Here is an 18,439-nt window from a genome sequence, read left to right as displayed (position 1 = left end):
GAGGAGGAGCGTTTGAAGTTCCTAATTAGGGAGACCTTTTTTGGAATTTAAGGCTGATAAGGCTTCCAGTAAGGCTCCTGTGAAGAAGGGCTGTTCTGATGTCTCTTCTCACTCTGAGGAAGAGGAGTTTCAGACACTGAAGACCAGAAGGGCAAATACATTGGGAAGACCTGCTACCAGATCTGCTAGCCCATGGCAAGCTTAATATGGGTTTTCTTGTGGAAGATGAACCGGAGAATTCCTCTTCTAGTGGCTTGTGACGTCAATTCCAAAAGTCCTCTCAAATTGATATGCCGGTTCTCTCTTTCATTATGGCTGTTTTAAGGAGGGAGTGGAAAGATCCTCATATGATTACGATGCCCTTTTTCATGTCTAAACTGTACCCTTTGACTGATATGCAGAAGTCTCTTCATGACAATATGCCAATAGACCCGTATGTGTCAAGTCTGGTGGGGAGGACGTTGTTAATTGAGGACGCTGTCATCAGTGATCAATCCAACAAAATACTTGATTCTACTTTGAAGATATTTTATTATGGGGTTCATCTGGCTCTCCAAGCTGGTATCTATGGGAGTTATGCTTCTCAGTCACTGATCTCGGACTTCAAACTATTTTTCAAGGCTATTGAAGCGGGGACAAAGTGTTCTGCTCATTTGGAAAGGATGGAGAGACAGATTGAGTATGTCTCCGACATTTCATTTGATATTGTGAGAGCCACGGCCTCATCTGTGGGTGCATTTATTACTGCAAGGCGTAATCAATCCTTAAGGATTGGAAGATGGATTCTGCCCAGAGAGCATCGGCTCTCAGAATTCCTTTCAAGGGTACTCATCTTTTTGGGGCAGAGCTGGAGGACAAGCTTTTTAAAGAAAAGAATAAAAAAAGGAACAACTACCACCATCGTCCTGTCCTCTCTCTGAAGTCAAGCTAGAAGCCTGGGGATTAAAGGAATAGGGTTGAAGGTATAATGCAGACGATTTTGCCACTGCTCTGTCAAAGCATCCACCCCCCAAATACCCGCTTCTTAGCTACACAGGAACTGAGCATTGACCTAGGAGGCTAACAGATCCATGTATAGGGTGTCAAACTTCCTGCAAATCTGTTGAAATATCTGAACAGACAGAGACATCTGCTGAGAGGACAGAAACACCTGACTCGGGGAGTCTGCTAACCCATTGTCAGAACCTTTGAGGTGGATCACTCTCAGGTAAAGAAGATGACATTCCGCCCACTGAAACAATGTCACAACCACCAGATCCAGTGTCTTTGACCTGATGCCCTCATGGTTGTTCAGATAGGCTACTGACATCATGTTGTCTGACTGAACTACCAAATAAGAGCCCTGCAATATATCTTGAAAATGCATGACTGCTCGCAGAGCAGCAGTAAGCTTTCTCCAGTTCAAAGAACGCCTGCTCTCTTGAAGTGACCATTGTGCCTGTATGAGATCTGAGTCCAATGTAGCAAACCTTTCAAAACAGCTTGTATCCGTTGTCAGTACTTTTGGATGATCTGGTTGAAGATCCATACCCTTGGTTGGTCACTCTGGAAGAAGCCACCATCTTAACTCCTCCCTGATCCCCTACATCACTGGAACCTGGATCTCGAAATATGCTGACTTGGGATCCCAGTAAGCATGGAGACGGTACCATAATGGCCGAAGGTGAAACCTGGCCCAGGGGTCTGTAAAGACAGTTGCTGGCATATGACTCTGTAACTTCAACAATTGCCTAAATGGTAGAGTGACTTTGGAATATTCTGCTGAGTTAAGGACTCAACGTCATAACTCTGGGAGCTGGAAGAAACACCGTGTCCAGAGCTGTCCTGAATCTTGCCCTGGAAACATAACGTCCAGTGTTGGTGACTGATAGCACTACTCCCGGTTTAGCAGGAAACCATGTGACTAGCTGGCCTGCAACCACAAAATGGATGCGCTCTTTGATCTCGGTTGGTCACATGATACATTTACTTACAATATCTCAAGGAAAGTTATTTCAGAAAATTAGTTGACATTTGCTTTCAAAACTTATATTCGGAAAACACGCAGCTGTCAAACAGGCTGCTTGGCAAGTCCAAGTCAATTTAAAGCCATCTCTATCTATCTTGCTCATTGTAGAGAAATAGGGCAACACTCTCACCCCCCATGCTGACCCTTTTTAATCCTCCCGTACTCAGATACTCAATGCCCCTGTTTATTTTTTGGTTTATGCACCTTTTCTACTGAATTACCATGAGGTAGATTATATATAATAAAGGATGATCCGCATAAGTGATCCTCCCCTTACACATTGTATAGGTAGAGCTATAGGGGTACTTCTGGAAACACGGCTCAGTGTTGAACTACCCAAATGTGCTGTGAATTGAAGGTGGTGAGTTTGAATCTCTGTAAGGCTAATTCTGCCTTCCATCTTTGGCAAATCAATTGGTAGTAAAGTAAACAATAGTAACATCATTTACTTAAGTACTTACTAATGACAGACAGGATTTGAGTTTTGTATGGAAACCAAATTGTCAATTAGTTATATATCACAACTCCCTACACTCCTCCTTCGTAGCAGCTTCCAATTCGACTTGTGAAGAACTCTCCTTTCATTTCTTCACTAGCCACTTTAACTCATTCAAGGGCATCCTTCTTTATCGTCCCCCAGGCCCTAGAAGGGCCTTCTTAGTGGCAGTTTGGACCCTGCTAGAGGATAGGCTCTGTTCTGATTACTACACGATCCTTGGGGATTTCAACTTCCATCTGGAAGCACTTTCTGACCCAGAAACAATCTGCTTGGGGGAGGCGATGAATATTGGAGATCTTAAGCAACTCGTAGATTACCCCACTCATGTTGCAGGGCATACCTTAGACCGGATTTTTTCCACCATCCCATAACTGTCTTGTATGGAGGTGCTGCCACTTGCCTGGTCAGATCATGTTGCTACCCAATTTGAACTTACACCGACCCCTTTCATGGTAAGGAAGGAGTCAAAAAAGAGGTAGAAACGAGAGCCTGGAAGAAAATCAAGAGCCCAGCACTAGAAGCGTTCCTTAGGGCCACGGCCCCTGCCATTCCTGCTGCAGTAGACAAGGCCACAGCCTGCTACACAGAGTGGGTTGACACAGCATGTCATAATCCAGCCCCGGTAAAACTTTGGGCCCCTAAACGTTGTCAGCACTCAGCCCCCTGGTTTACTGAAGAACTAAGAAAGAAAAAGCAAGCCTGTAAGCACTTAGAACGCTGCTGGAGGAGAGGCTACAACGCTGTAGATAAACAGTCATACAAACAGAGCCTTACTTATTATAAAAAGCTACTGTTCTACACCAAACGGATCTTTTTTACAGATCAAATTTTACAACCAGAATCGTCTTCTAAAGAACTCTTTAGGACAATAGCTAAACTGGCTATCCCTTGTACCCCAACATTTCAGAGTAGTCCTGAACTTTGCGGGGAAATCGCCACTTTCTTTTTTCAAAAGGTGGAAGCTATTTTCTTCACATTTAGCCTCCCCCAGACTGAAGACATAGGTGAACCAGCCACGTTGGCAACCATTACAAGCAATTCACAACCAACTTTTGACTTCTTCTCACCACTGCAGAAGCCTGACACAATGAATCTCCTTGCCTCCATTATATCGGGATCCCCCTATGACCCCTGCCCAGTTTCAGTGATCACACTTGTTCCTGACATCATAGGTACAGCATTGACCGCCATATTTAACGCTATGTTTGAGTCCAGCCAGTTCCCTAAGAGTTGGAAAACAGCGTATATTCTTCCGCAGCTAAAAAAAGACAATCTTGACCCTTAGGACCCAAATAATTACCAACCAATTCTTGTTTATCCCTGCCAGCAAAACTGTTAGAAAGAACTATGAACCCCCAACTCAGCACATTCTTCCAAGCTAATAATACACTAGACCCCACTCAATATGGATTCAGGGAAGGACACAGTACTGAGTCGGCCCTGGTAAAAGCTACAGAAAAACTAAGAGAAGCATTGGACCAAGGAGACGAGGCTGCTCTAATTATGCTAGATCTCTCAGCGACCTTCGACACGGTCCACCATGACGTTCTGATGGACCGTTTGTCAACATGTGGGGTTCGAGGGAATGCTTGAAACCTTTTGAAACCTTTCCTAATACATAGAATTCAAACCGTGGACCTAGACAAAGCCGACTCTAAACCTTAATCCCCACTTTGTGGTGTACCACAAGACTCCACCCTTAGTCCTACCCTTTTTAATGTTTACGCAGCTCCTTTGGCGGCGGTGATTAGATCCTTTGGATTTCAGCTAATATCATACGCTGACGACATGCAAATAGTGGTGTAATTGCGCCCCGGACAAGAGGCAGAGAAAGGGGAAAGGTTCCATGATTGCATGAGAGCAATCAAGTCATGGATGATGAACAACTGTTTGAAGTTACATTCCAGCAAAACAGAGGTCCTCATCTTTGGCAATAGTGCCAACTTTTGGACCTCAGACTGGTTCCTGGACGAACTAGGGACTCTCCCAGAGCCAACCAGGAAAGCAAAAAACGTGGGTGTCATAGTTGACAATAAACTCACCTTTGGAGACCAGGTAAACACGGTAACCTCAGCTAGTTTCATCTCATGAGAATGATAAGAAAAATTAAATCATTCTTGCCAGAGGACTGTCAAAGGATAGTGATATCAGCTCTAATCCTATGTTGTGTGGACTACTGCAATAACCTTTACCTTAATATCCAAAAGAAACACCTGAACAAGCTTCAACTAGTGCAAAATGCAACAGCCAGACTGCTGACTAGGACACCAAAGTTTGTTTCTGTCAAAAAAGATATAAAAAGAATACAGTGGCTCACAGTGAAACAAGAGGTTTATTTCAAATCACTGTGTACGGTCTTCAAGGCCCTACATGGAATTGGCCCAGACTACCTGAAACGGTGTTTCCAATGCTACATCCCCAGAAGAGCTCTTCGCTCCGCCAAAGCAAAAAGGGTGGGTATACCTCTAGCAAAAAAAGCTAGCTGGTGCGGCAGAAGCTTTGTCACCTGCGCCGCTCGGGCATGGAATGAGCTTCTGTTCCATCTCAGGAACGCCACGGAGCTGCCGACTTTCAGGAACGGGCTGAAAACTTGGCTGTTTGCCACATAGGTCAATACCCACCCTGTAATCAGAAAGACAGTAGCCAGCGCCAGGATACCCTTGGGTAACTGTGCGCTCTAAAAATGCAATGAACATAACATAACAATTTTCATAATATTATTAATGATATGGATTCTTTTCTCACAGCACGGAGACAAGTGATGTGCTTGGAATCCAGACGTGAAGGGTAACAATTGGACTGTGGCGGCTCCTCTGCCAAGGAGGAGGAGCGTCGCCCCGCCGATCAACAGGAAAAATAAAATGAGAACATATTGCAGGCATTGGCAGGGTGGGACTGGCCAGGGCAGTGGGAGGAGTGATTTGCACTCCCTAAGTTCCCATGACTGTTTGGCTGGCCCTCTTGGGTTGGCCAAACCGTCATGCGCACTTTGCATGTTGCCTACCAGGCTGCATGACACAGCCTGGTGAGGAACATGCCTCACCAGGCTCCCTGTCTCCGTTTGAGCGCCAAACTATGGCGCTCAGACCAATCACAATGCTGCATTGCAACTTTGTGAATAGCTCAAGGGAGCCTGGGTGTTTCCTGCAGGGATCAGAGACAGGAAGAAGGAGGATGGAAGAAGACGGAGGAGAGGCATCTGTCAGCGGTTCCAGGTAAGTCCTTTTTTTTTTAATACCTCCCCCTACCCATTACCCTTGCCTGGTAGCAGCTACTACTGCAGGTGAAGCCAGTGTAAAACATTAAATTAGTATCAGTGTGATGTGTACACCCGGTTCAAAACAGTGGTTTGCAGTGGTGTGCTGGGGTCAGGCCCCATTTTTACCATATTTACATTGACTGTGCAGAGTTTTCTATCCCTTTATATGGATTGCTAAAGATTCAAAGTTAAGACAAGACTATTATGTCAAAGGTTGAGTTATTGAAAATGTCAAGCCAGATTCAATGGCTTAAACAGTAAAAAGATTGACCCTCCTTGGAACAAAATAAAGGACATACAATTCTCGTTTAATATAAAATATAGGAATGTAATCAGTCATGTAATGTATATTTTAAAAACAAAATTCATTAACTGAGTAACATTTTTGAAAGATGCCATTTTTGGAGCCAAATGAGTTTGATTTTTGTACATAATAAATCACATCTGACGCCCTTTAATGCAACTCAAACATAAATGCTTGACAAATACTCCAGGGATTCCATGACCACTGCATAAAGGGTGTAATTATGCTTCACTTTGCAAAGATGTTACAGGCTGTGGTTTTATTCAGTAGATGGACATCACAAAATGGATGGAAAAACGTCGAAGCACTTGCGCTTCGATCCTTTAAAGCTATTTCATATCAACCAGCTGAGACTTTTCTTCCCCTTTGATACTTTTTAGACTGAGTCGACCAGACAGTATTGCTGTCTGGTTGAGGAAGACCTATTTTTAGCTTCAAAAACATCTAGTGGGATTAAAGCCTGCCCATTGCTTATCACTGGTTGGTCTTTTTTTCACTCACATTTGCTTCCTTGTTATTCATTGAATTTCCTTGCTCATCTTGTGTTTCTCTCTCCCCTGGAGCAGATCCTCTTTACTAGTATCTTTACACTTCTCACTTTTAAGGAGCTAATTTTTCTTTCTGCTTAAGCACTCCATGAGGGTGCATGTGTTTTTCTTTGCCCTCCATGTGCTCTGTGTTCATCTCTCTCATCTGTGTGCATGCCTCCCCCTAGCTCCATGTTCATCTCCCTCACTTATGTGCTTCTCCCTTCCCCATTTATCTCTCTGTCGTGTACTGCTTTCCCCCTCCCCACTCTCTTGCCACTAATTCTCGTGTTGCCCCCACCTGGCAGTACTGTTTTTTTATTGCTTGAAAAATGGCCATACACTACTTACAAAAATAGCTTTTTTATGCAACTTTTTTCATTTATTTATTTATCAATCCATTGCAGAATGTGTCATTTCGGACGCATCTGTTTTGAATGTGCCAATCGCGTCATTTGGGAAGCACACCAGTGGTTACACACCCATTATACAGCATCAACAAAAAGGCACTGGCAATTCCATTAGGTCCTTTTGAAATTGACAGAGTCCATTCTCGCCTTGCTTCTTGAAGATTTGGGCATGAAGCAGGGCCGTCTTAAAAACATTATAGTCCCCCGGACAAAGCAGCACACGGGGCCCTGCCTACACAACCACTTGTTGGAATAAAAATATTTAACTGAATTATTTTGTTAAATTCTGGTCTACATGGAGCCCCTATGCTTATGGGGCCCCCGGGCAATAACCCAGCGTGCCCATGCATTAAGACGGCACTGGCATATAGGACCAGTCATCAAGAGGATGGTGGACAAATGGACGTTGTTGACGCACATCTCTGCACTCATCTGTATGTTCGACAATATCTCCAAAGTATTGTAATTTGTCTCAACACCCACAAAGGAAATATCTTTGCATAGTCAAGTCATGGTAAACAAGCTCCTTGCTTTCTGTAAGAGGGATCTGGTTGGAAAAAAAATAGGCACTGGAATAAATACTCCCTGAAATGGGGATCTGGGTTTCCAGGATTCTTACTTGAAAGCTGCCGCTCTTTGATCAAAAGCCCAGATCCCACCATGTGGAAAGTGAAGGGACATATGTACTGTGATTGGCTCCTGACATGAAGGGGTACCATCTTCAACTCGAGTTGTGTGCAACTAAACATGTGACTCATCCTATGTGTAGAGAGCACAAACAGATCAATTTGTTACTCCTGAAGCCTTCACAACAATGAGCACACCACTGGACTCCAGAAACTCTAGCAAATGTGATGCCCTGGACACTGCTCTTAGCACTGCTGGACAACTTTATGGTGGAAAAAGACAGTATGCAAATGAGCAACGTAACTTCCAAAAGAAACAACTTCCACAATTTTACAAAATAGCAACCTTTTTGTACACAGTGACTTTAACCAGCCTTTAACTATTTTGTTAACATTGTGTAAGGTTTGCAGTGGCTGCCGGCATGGCTCCGGGGGATAGGGCTGGTGCGGGGGGTCACAGGAGGAGGGGGTGTCGCGCGGAAGGGTGGTCGGAATTGAATTATTTTTTTATAAACTTACCTTGAGGCCAGGTCCCGCGTCTCTGCTCCTGCTCTCCCGCCTCCTACTCTTACAGGAACAGGAAGCAGGTAGACAGGCTCCCTCCCCTAAGCCAACTAACAACACTGCAATGCAGCCTTGTGATTGGTCTGAGCGCCGTGGCACGGTGCTCAGCCAGGGGCTGGAGGGGTAGGCATGTTCTCCATTCAGGCTGTAATGCAGCCTGCATGGAGAACAGGGAAAGTGTGCATGACCGGTTTGGGCGGCCTGAGGGGGCCGACCGAACAGTCATTGCACACTTAGGAGTGGGCAAACCACTCCTCTCCTGCTCAGAGAGCAGAGCAGCCCTTACGGCTTAAAAGCAGTGGGGCGACGCTCCGCCGCCATAGCGGAGGAGCAGCCCCTGAAGATTTGTGGCTTCTTTATGGAAATGACTTGTCTACAATGTCCATTATGCTTGCAGACCAGCCAACAGCCATTTTGTTGGTTACTTTTAGGGACCAATGGTGAGCAGGCCTCTTTCTTTTGCCCACTTCCACAAGTCTGTCCCTCTTATGAGCAGCGAGCATCTCACGCCTCTGAGAAACTGCAGGAGTAGCATGAGATGTATGCAATCCTCGACAGCAGTGAATAAACTCCAAGTCTACTTTACAAGCAAGTTTTGTCAAGTGCAAATTAATATGCAGTATAGTTATGTAGTGTCATAAAAATACACAGAGAAAACGGTCAAACAAGTGGATATGTGCTTGCGCATCACTGTTATTTGATGTCAGGCCATTTCACAGAAATACAATTTAGGAGAGAAGTTTCATTGAATCTCATGCAAATCAAAAATTCAATATGTTCTATATTTCAATGATATGGATGTTTCAGTGACAATGGCTTGATAAAAGATGTTTTATTGTTAACGGTATTGATTTTCAATGATGCGTGAAACTCGGGTTTTAGAAATAGGTTTTAACTTTGATCTATCCCTAATCGCAACACATATCCTTATCTTTGAATCCTCACTCTAATCTAAGCCTTATCTAAATGAAACATTGCTTCTAACCCTTACCATACAGAAATGATGCTTAACCCCTTGCCTGCTCATGACGGAACCACTCCGTCATGAGCCACGGGCGCCGTGTGCTCATGACGGAATGGTTCCGTCATGCTGCGGCCGTTGGCGGCCGCTCCGCCCATGCGGCACTGATTCCCCGCCTGTGCGGGCGAACAATGCAAGTGGGCGGAGTCGTGACGGAACCACTCCGTCATGAGCACAGCGCGCCCGTAGCTCATGACGGAGTGGTTCCGTCACGAGCATGGCGGCGCCGCTAACACCCCGAACCCCCCCAGCGCCGCGGCAAAATTCGTGCCGCGGCGAAGGGGTTAAACTAGAACTTTACTGTTGCCTCAGCCCTACCCTCCCTCTTCATACTCACTCTAATACTAGCCTGACACTAACCAAACTTTAAACTTGACTCTTAAACTAATGCTAATTTGTTTTAATCCTCAATCATTGCCCTAATCAATGCCCAGGACTACTGGCATTATACAATTCTGAGGCTGTGGCTTTTTTCATAATGAAGTATTTCCCACATAATCCATAATTTGCTGCCTAATCTGCAGATTTCAACAACAACAACATTTCTAGCTCAAACTGATCAAAAGTTACTAAAAACATAGCAGCAGTGGAAGACCCTTAGCAAATTGTAATGGGCATCTTTCAGTTGCTTGTTTCTGCATTTGGTTGTTAAACTGGTACTAATGAGGTGAAATGTTTACCCAGACAGTACTACCATGTGTAATAGTGACAGAATAATGAAACAGTCCTGTCACAAAATGTGCCACGTTATGTTGCATATGTTGCCCTTTCTTGCTACATAATTTAGTCAACCTTGCCACATAATTTAGTGCTGCTCTGCCGCATAATTCCAGTGGCCCTGCCTATGCCTAACACTGACTATTAATCGGGCACTGAGTTTTACGCTGACTCCTCTTGAATTAAACCACATAGCTCACCATAATCTTAAACGAATTGTATACATTATTCTAGCTTTCAATGAGAGGTGTTTTTTTTATTCTATTTTCAATTAAATGATGTAATGTCTTTTCATTGTGATGGAATGATTAGCTTTACTATCAAGTATGGTTGCGACAGACAGCAAACAGCGGCTTTCAAATGATAATGCTGTCAGAGAATTGTATGCACAATTTAAAGCTGAAGACCGATGCTAAGTGTACTTGCAGTGCCCATGAGTATACAGTGCACAAAAATACACTTCACACGCAGACGGACAGTGGCGATTGCAGCACTTCGCGCGTGACATTCACACATAGGTGTTTCAGAGGCTGTTTGCATATGATTGCTGTTCACGGTGACCGCGGGACTACTGAATGTCTCATGCAGTGCAGATAAATCACTTTAAAGAAGGTCTAAAATGGCAGAAAAAATACAACTTTTTTTCCAAATGCCAAGTGAAAATGTCAGAGAAATTGCTTTCCTGAAAATAACTCCAAAGTTCACAAAAATTGTCAGGTGTCATTTTTCTATCCAGAAGGTGCCTCTTATCCTGCCATCTGCCTATTAGCCATATCTCCCTGTTCCTCAATGGGTTCTGTCTGAGGGAGAGGAGAGGAGAGGAGAGGGAGAGGAGGAAGAGTGGAAATGAAAGGGAAGGAAGAGGGCAGGGGGAGAGAAAGAGTGAAAAATGGGTCAGTGAGTAAAGCAGGAGATGGGAAACAGTGTGAGAGAGCGAGGCGTCAGTAGAGGACAGTAGGACGGGACAGGAGAAAAAAGTGAATGAGAGAGGGGTCAGTAGAGGACCGAAGTAGTGGAGAAGAAAAAAGAGTGAGCAAGAGAGGGGAGAGGAGGAGAAAGAGGAAAAAAAGAATGCATGAGAGGAGTGGAAGAGGGCAGGAAGACAGTCAAGAAAAAAGCGTGCGTGAGAAACAAGATGGAGGAAATCAGGAATATTTTTAATATAACAGAGTGAGGAAGAGGTGGAGGAGCTTGCAAAGGTCATTAAGGAGAAAGAGGCGGAGAAGAGCAAGAGAGGGACAAAAGAGAGCAGCTGCAAGGTAAGGTAAAACAAAAAGAGAGTAAAGTGTATACCCAGAATTGAATATAAAAAGGGCAAGAGGAAGAAGGAACGTTGAAGTCAATTTGGGAGGGAGCGTGGTGAAAGAGCAGAAATAAAATGGCGGGGGAGGTATTTCTAAGCAGCTACAGCTGAAAAATAAAGACAGCTTTTAAAGCCTTCAATTGCGGAACCAGAGCACACGTAAAAACTGTGATTTGAAAGGAAAATGAAAGTCTGTCAAAGCTCGAGGATGCAGCACCCTCTAGATTTATGAGTGCCTGGGCTAGGCCACCTGCAAAGAGCGCACGAGTGGCAGCCACGCGAGGCCTCCTGCCAGTGACAGGCAATCATTGCAGAACACCATCTCCCTGGAGCCCGGCACTCACAGCATGGACCTGCCACAGCCGCTGACTGCAGAGCCATGCTCCGGAGAAAGAGCCATGGGTGGGTTCAAATACAGGTGCCCGAGGCACATCCGCGCCTTGACGCTGAAGTGCTGACAGAGTCTGCAAGACTGCGCATTCCTCTGCCGCTTCACCTCACGGAGTCCCAGAAGTCCCTGTGTTCGCTTTGCCAGCTCACACTGAGCACACAGCGACCGACCTACTCACATTTGTGGTAAATGGCTCTACCTTTAGATTTTGTGGCTGAAACCGTTTGTGGATGTCTTTAGTCTAACATTTAGGACACCAGACTAGTATAACTATCACATTGGAATGGGTTCCTTCAGAGCTAGATTATGAATAAAAACCATAATGTTGCAGTTGGAGGTTAAGGGAGGGCAGAGCAGTGCTTAATTTGAGCTGGTGGTTTCCTGTGCTCGGCATTGGTACTCAATTGTTCACACCAGCACTTATGATAGTCTGCCACATGGTGGCGGTGGTTGTCTAATCTAGAGATGAGCACAGAAACAGTTATTTATGAATTCAATATACAATAAATGACTGATACCTATTGCCCAAGCCATTCTTATAGCTCTGGGGGCCTGGAATAGTCTGAATTGTCACACATCTAGGTGTGTGGATAGTTAGAAGTTGCAATGGCGGCTCCTTCACTAACGGGGAGGAGCGTCGCCCCACTGCTCAAAAATAAAATGATAACATATCGTTATTATCATTTTCTTTTTCTTATTGAGTCAGGGGATCTGGGGTGGGGCTGGCAGACAGTCCTGCGCGGTTTGCAATTTCCCCACCAGGGTTGCTTTACACAGCCTGGTGAGGAACATGCAAAGCCTCCCATTCCCTGTCTGAGTGCTGATCTACCGCGCTCAGACCAATCACAATGCAGCATTGCAGCATAGTGATTGACTATGGGGAGCCTGGGTGCTTCCTGTTGCAGGCAGAGACATAAAGAGGATGGAGACAGCGGCCGGTCGGCCCAAGTGTTTTTTTTTTTTTCATTTTCTTCGTCCGCTCCCACTCCAGCCGCTGCAGGTAGGAGCGGTGGGAGTGGCTGGGGGTGATTTTGAGAGATGACCGCAAGAGAAAATTAATTATTTAAGTTTCTCTTGTGTTCATCTCTCTAAATACCACCTCAGCCGGCCCCACTACCCCACCACTCTTACCTGCAGCGTGGCTGCCCCACCCCCCATTCCCATCCGGTAGCAGCCGCTACTGAGTATTTGTGTTAGTACTGTCATTTGCAGCGGCAATTGTTTGTGCAAGCTGCAGTGGTCTCCTGAAGAGGACCCTGGCACTTATTTTGTTTCAAATTAAGCACTGGGGCAGAGGGTTCTTGCACCAATGCATCCAAGCACAGCCAATCACATAAGAGATTTTCAAATATGCTGGCTAAGCACTTTAAGGGTTTGATATTGGCAGCCCAGTTAGTCCTAAAATCGACCCCATAGCTTGGACCGGGAAATGGTGGAATGTTCTGAAGTGTTGCGGCTTCTTCATTAGCGATGCTCCCACCTTTAACGTGCAAAGTCAGAATGTTGATTAAACAAACTCTTTATTTTAATGAGCCGTGGAACCAAAAGTGTGTGAATTCAGCAGAGTTGGTGATAAAACTGCAAATGTGTTGCTCGTGTGACAATTTGTTGCTTTATTCATTTTTTCAATTTACTTTGCTTGTTTTCGTCTGTATGTACCTATACTGGAAAAACAATGTTATTGGAGTCTTGCTCTTCCTATTATACAAATGATTCCCGCCTTTACTCCAACTGTGATAAGTGTGTTATAGTGTATCTAGTCTCAGCCCTTACACCATTTATTGTGAGCTGGGCGTTGACAGGTCGACCAGGTACCAAGAGAAGTCAAAAACCAGTATTTGAGGAAATCTGAACCCCCAAAATCTCTCCTGCCATGTTGCTAGCATGCCTATGCAGTAATGAGAGCCATGAGAGCCCAGCACTCTGCACACAGTTGCAGAGCTGTAGGTAAAACGACAGATTTCCATTTGTATGCTCCTACCCCAATTCCAAAAGGGTTATTTTTGGCCATTTTTGGACTTCGACACAAAGGAAGCCTTTGGGATGGTCCATAAATACTGCTCTCTCCAGTGGGCTTGGTGTTTGACTGGTCCTTCCAAGAATATCGACACAGAGAGAGTTGAGGAGGTTATAGGGCCTATAGAAAAAAGGCAGTCATTGTGGTGTACAGGTATTTTAAAGGGGATTAATGTTAGATGTTTCTGACAGCAGTCTGTGGACCTTGTCCTTGGGAAACACACATGTCCCGTCTCTCTGGTATCTGGCCAACAGAGGACAAACCAACATTCTCCACCCTCCTTTATGGGCGTCAATTCACCAAAATTCCTGGGTTAGAGGAAGCAATACCACATAACTTTCCTTTGACTCAATGACATCATAGGAAGTGACATCATATACTCTGACACTGAATCCTCTCTGGAAGTGATATCACATTACTTTAATTCCAGTGAAATTACAGTAACTGACAAGGCTGCTATTAAGAGATTCTTAAGTGCGTAAATATATAATGACTCAAGCTACTAACATAGATAAATGTCATTTTTAAATACCACCTACATGGTAATAGGGTATTAACATGATAAGAATATTATATATTTAAATTTTTTTACTGTACGATAAATTATGTGTTTGTTGGAAGAGGAAAATATCATGCCAATAAAACACAAGATAACACTAGTGAAGCAAATTATTTATGCATCAAGCTCATTATTTAATAGTGTTCCCAGTACATACCTCAACCAAAAAATGTAGTGGAAAATAACAGAAAGACAAAAGGATTTTTAAAAGAAATTATTGGTTTGTCCACCTGTATTTCTTTATCTAGACCAATATGAGTAATGGTACTGACATAAATTGCTCCTTAGCATTGCAACTGCATTTTGATTAGCATCACTTGTAAGGCATTATCAGTCACTGCAGCACATAGGTGAGGTTTTTATTCATTTTCTATATGGTTACACTAATAACAATCTGCAACATCTTGTTTAATTGTGTGTATTTTTTATTTCATTTTAAAATTTAATTCAGCAGAGTATCCTTTGCATGGCTGTATACTTATTTGTGTTTCACAGCCAGAGCTGCAGAACAAAACAGTGCACATCACAGCACTGCTTACCTTCTGTTTTATTCTTGGCATTGCCTTCGCTACTTCTAAGGCCAGGGGTCGCAAGGGACAAGCCAGGGGTTGCTGCTGCGACCCCTGGCGACCCCCAAATGACAACTATGTAAATCCCCTACAAATTATGTCAAATTATAAATCAAACATGGGTGTGTGATTAGGGCTTTTATAGTGCTTGTGATGCCTGAGCTCAGCTTGAACAATTTGGCCACATCACTTAGGCTGATCTCCAGGCATAGGAAAGTGCGGTGCTATATAAAGTCCATCCTAAGTGGGGTTTTCCACAAGGCCACCAGAAAGAGCCACAAAAATGTGCCATTTCAAAACAAAAGTCCTCAAAATGGCCTTGCTGAGTGGGTAAGAGAGCACCCGAATAGCAAAGTAATTTTTTGCCTGGGCTCTGAAACTCTGATGCTGTTCAGAGGAATCCAAAATCCTTACCTTTCTCATTGCAGACAATCCTGCTAATGCTGGAAAACCTCTTACACAATCTCATGTAGGCAAAAAGTAAAGGAATGGAGTTGAAAGAAGGGGGCATTGCCATGGAATGGAATATGATAAACTGGCACTCAGCAGCATCAACAACAGGGCAGAACTCCATTCAAGTGCCCAGCACAGTGTTTGTGCCATTCAGACAAGTGCACTCCAAAAAACTGCGGAAATTACATAAACACCCAAAAATTAAGCAAAATTATGCTTTATTATTGAATGAAATGCCGGTCAGCAACCGTGTGCTCAAAATGGGTGGGATAAGACAGTTTGTGAAAACAAAAAGCACAAAATTGCACAAATAGCCATTTATGTTGAGTTTTTTTGTGTTGTTCCCGTTCTTCAGCAATAGAATTATTACCTGAATTAAATCTTGTCCTCACGATGTGGTCTAATGGTTTAATCTCATACAGAATGCATAATAATTGTAAATAGTGGTGAGCAAAATTTGAGTAATTTGCTTTTGCATTATTGTGCGAAATTTCACCCAAATTCTACTTAATTATGTGAAAAGGAAATCCATCATTTTTCCACGAAATGTTTGCAGGTAATGCATCCTTGAGTCTATTCTTGATGTGAAGATGAATTTAACGAAATGAGCACAAATAACAGCAGCGTGTGTTCTGTTATTTACGCGTTTGTGGTAAATTTTTACCGAGAATAGAGTTTTTGCTGTAAATTTTTACAGCAAATGGTGCGTAATTAAGCGAAACATAATTTCTGGAATCAAGCTCAAGAAGCGTAACATAAAATTGTCAAAATTATGCAAAGTATGGTGACATAAAGTGAAATGCTGTCAATTATGCAACATTATGCTGCAGTACAGGAACGTTTGCTCTGGGAAAACATTTAATAATCATAATATAATAATAATAATAATATAATAACCAGGTATTTGTAAAGCACAAACTAATCACCCCTAAGGGTCTCTAGGAGCTGGGGGCCATCGGGAAGATTAAGCGAGCTATTGCCCAGAGTCACACGGTGCTGGGCTAACCTGCCGCCGGCGACCGAACCGTGAGCCCGGTGCTCCGGAGTCAGCCGCCCTGGCCGCTGCGTCACACCTCTTCCGCTAATGAGAAACGAATCATGCAAAATCGACCTTTTCCTAAACCCGACAATGGAGTACAATTGGGAGAAAAGAACACCAAATCTACACATATTGCAAATTAGACAAACATCAACATTCTTGCAGAATACAGAAAACCATCTGTTGTGTGCTGCCTACACTCCCAGGACTGCAAAATCCGGTTCAGGTAGGTGATGTGTGACCAGAGGTTTGGCTATAGTTTGCAAGCAGAATCTCAGAATGGTGCTATCACAGGGATTCTATCTGATGTGGTGAAAAAGTAGCTGGTAATTTTACAGCAGTCGGTGGATCACTGCAAAATCACCACCTGTTTCTCACATTATTTTTTAGCTCCCAGTGAGAGGGGGCTTATGCCTCCAAATTGGCGAATTGGCAAAAGGGTTGGCTTCCGCCTTGCGTGGATAGAAAAGAGTACCCCCCCCCCCCCAATCATGATCTTTGCACATCTCCAAAAATATAAAATATTCCCAAACACAGAAGTAGTGGATGAGCATCTGTGGGAGCTGCTTGAGCGTCAGGAAGAAGGAAGTGTGAATGAGAGATGCCATGGAGTGAGCTAGAAGGACAGATGTTGAATATGGAGACTGCTCTCTGGGGTCCACATAGGTGTCACTAAAAGCCCCTTGACGGAGCCACTGCACTGGTTACTAGACTGTGTGAATGCGCTGGCACATCCCTTGAGTCTGCCCTTAAAATGAAGCTTTCCTAAGAGGCAGAGCAAGCTGTTTCCACGCTTTCTGGCAGACAAGGATAAAACCGCAGAAATGAATTTCAAATGGCTTCCACTCTCACAAAAACGCTCTCGGCCTTAAGGTTTAAAGAGCCCCGCGGGGCCACCTGACCTTCACACAGTATTTGAGCCAGCTTCAGAAAAGAGCGGGTCGACAGAAGAAATACTGAAGAGCACAAAAAGGCCAGAGGAGAGCAAAAGAGGGCAACTCTCCATCCAGAACGAGGTTAGTGAAATGACCTTGAAATTCTGATGCCTGTAAGTGGTTGTAGGTGAAATATGAAGAAAAACAATATCGAATGACAAGCATGTTGCCTAAAAAATATTGTCTACAAAAAAAATCAAGCCAAAATATTAGAAATATTGTGTAGCAGAATATCATCAAAAAAGGTAAGAATATTGAAATATCGATATTCATAGCATTATAATTAATGTATTTAAAATATAAAAGCACAAAATAATGATATCATTTAGAATATATAATTTTAATAAGTAATATAAATATTATAGATAAATCTATATGTATATTCTTAAGAAATATCCAAATAGAAATTATACTGTTTTGAAGACATGAAATAAAAAATAATAATATAGTAAACATGAAAAGTAAAACATATATATAACTAAAATATATATCTAACCTAAATTATACATTAAAAGTACAAAAGTAATATATAAAATATGTTTAATTAATACTAATCGTGTTTCCATAGGAAATCTGAAAATTCTATTTTGAATAACTTTTGCGCCGCTTGACGAAAACTAATGGGACGCTCCGTTCAGCTCCTACCCTGAAAGTTTCGGGGTGATTCGTCAAGTAGGGACCGAGAAAAAAGGGGGGTCCCAAAATGCGTTTTCCCCATGCATTTTCCCATAGGACCTTTAGACACAGCTACAGCCCGAACGGCGGAACAGAATTACTTGAAATTTGGCAGAGAGGTAGCCATAAGGTCAAGGAAGTGCCTTTCGCAGGTCTGGTGTAAATCTGTTCAGTATTTCCTGAGAAAAGAGCATTTAAAAGCATATCGATATCTATACGCGCGCAGGGTGCGCGCACCTTGCGCGCACCGTGCGAGCACCGTGCGAGCACCTTAACGTGCGCGAGCGTAATTCTGATTGGTGGTTACATGTTAGTCAACGTTTGAATCGGTCAAAATCAGGAAGTGTCGGCCGCCATTTTTTTTGTTTTCAGTGCGAGAGTGAAAAAGGAAGGTGGCGAACGTGAAAAAGGGGCAGGGTAGAGAGTTCCTGACCCCCTAGCCTTTGTCAGGGGGTCCCTGAAGGACCCCGAAAGCAGAAATGTTTTTTTTATTTTTTTTTAAATCGCGGGGGTGCGCGCACCATGCGCGCACGGTGGAAACCAAAAAGAATTTTTTTTTTAAT

The sequence above is a fragment of the Triturus cristatus genome, chromosome 3_2 (assembly GCF_964204655.1).
Source record: "Triturus cristatus chromosome 3_2, aTriCri1.1, whole genome shotgun sequence".
NCBI lineage: Eukaryota > Metazoa > Chordata > Amphibia > Caudata > Salamandridae > Triturus > Triturus cristatus.
The sequence above is the reverse complement of the archived record's forward strand: the minus strand, read 5'-3'. Positions refer to the sequence as shown.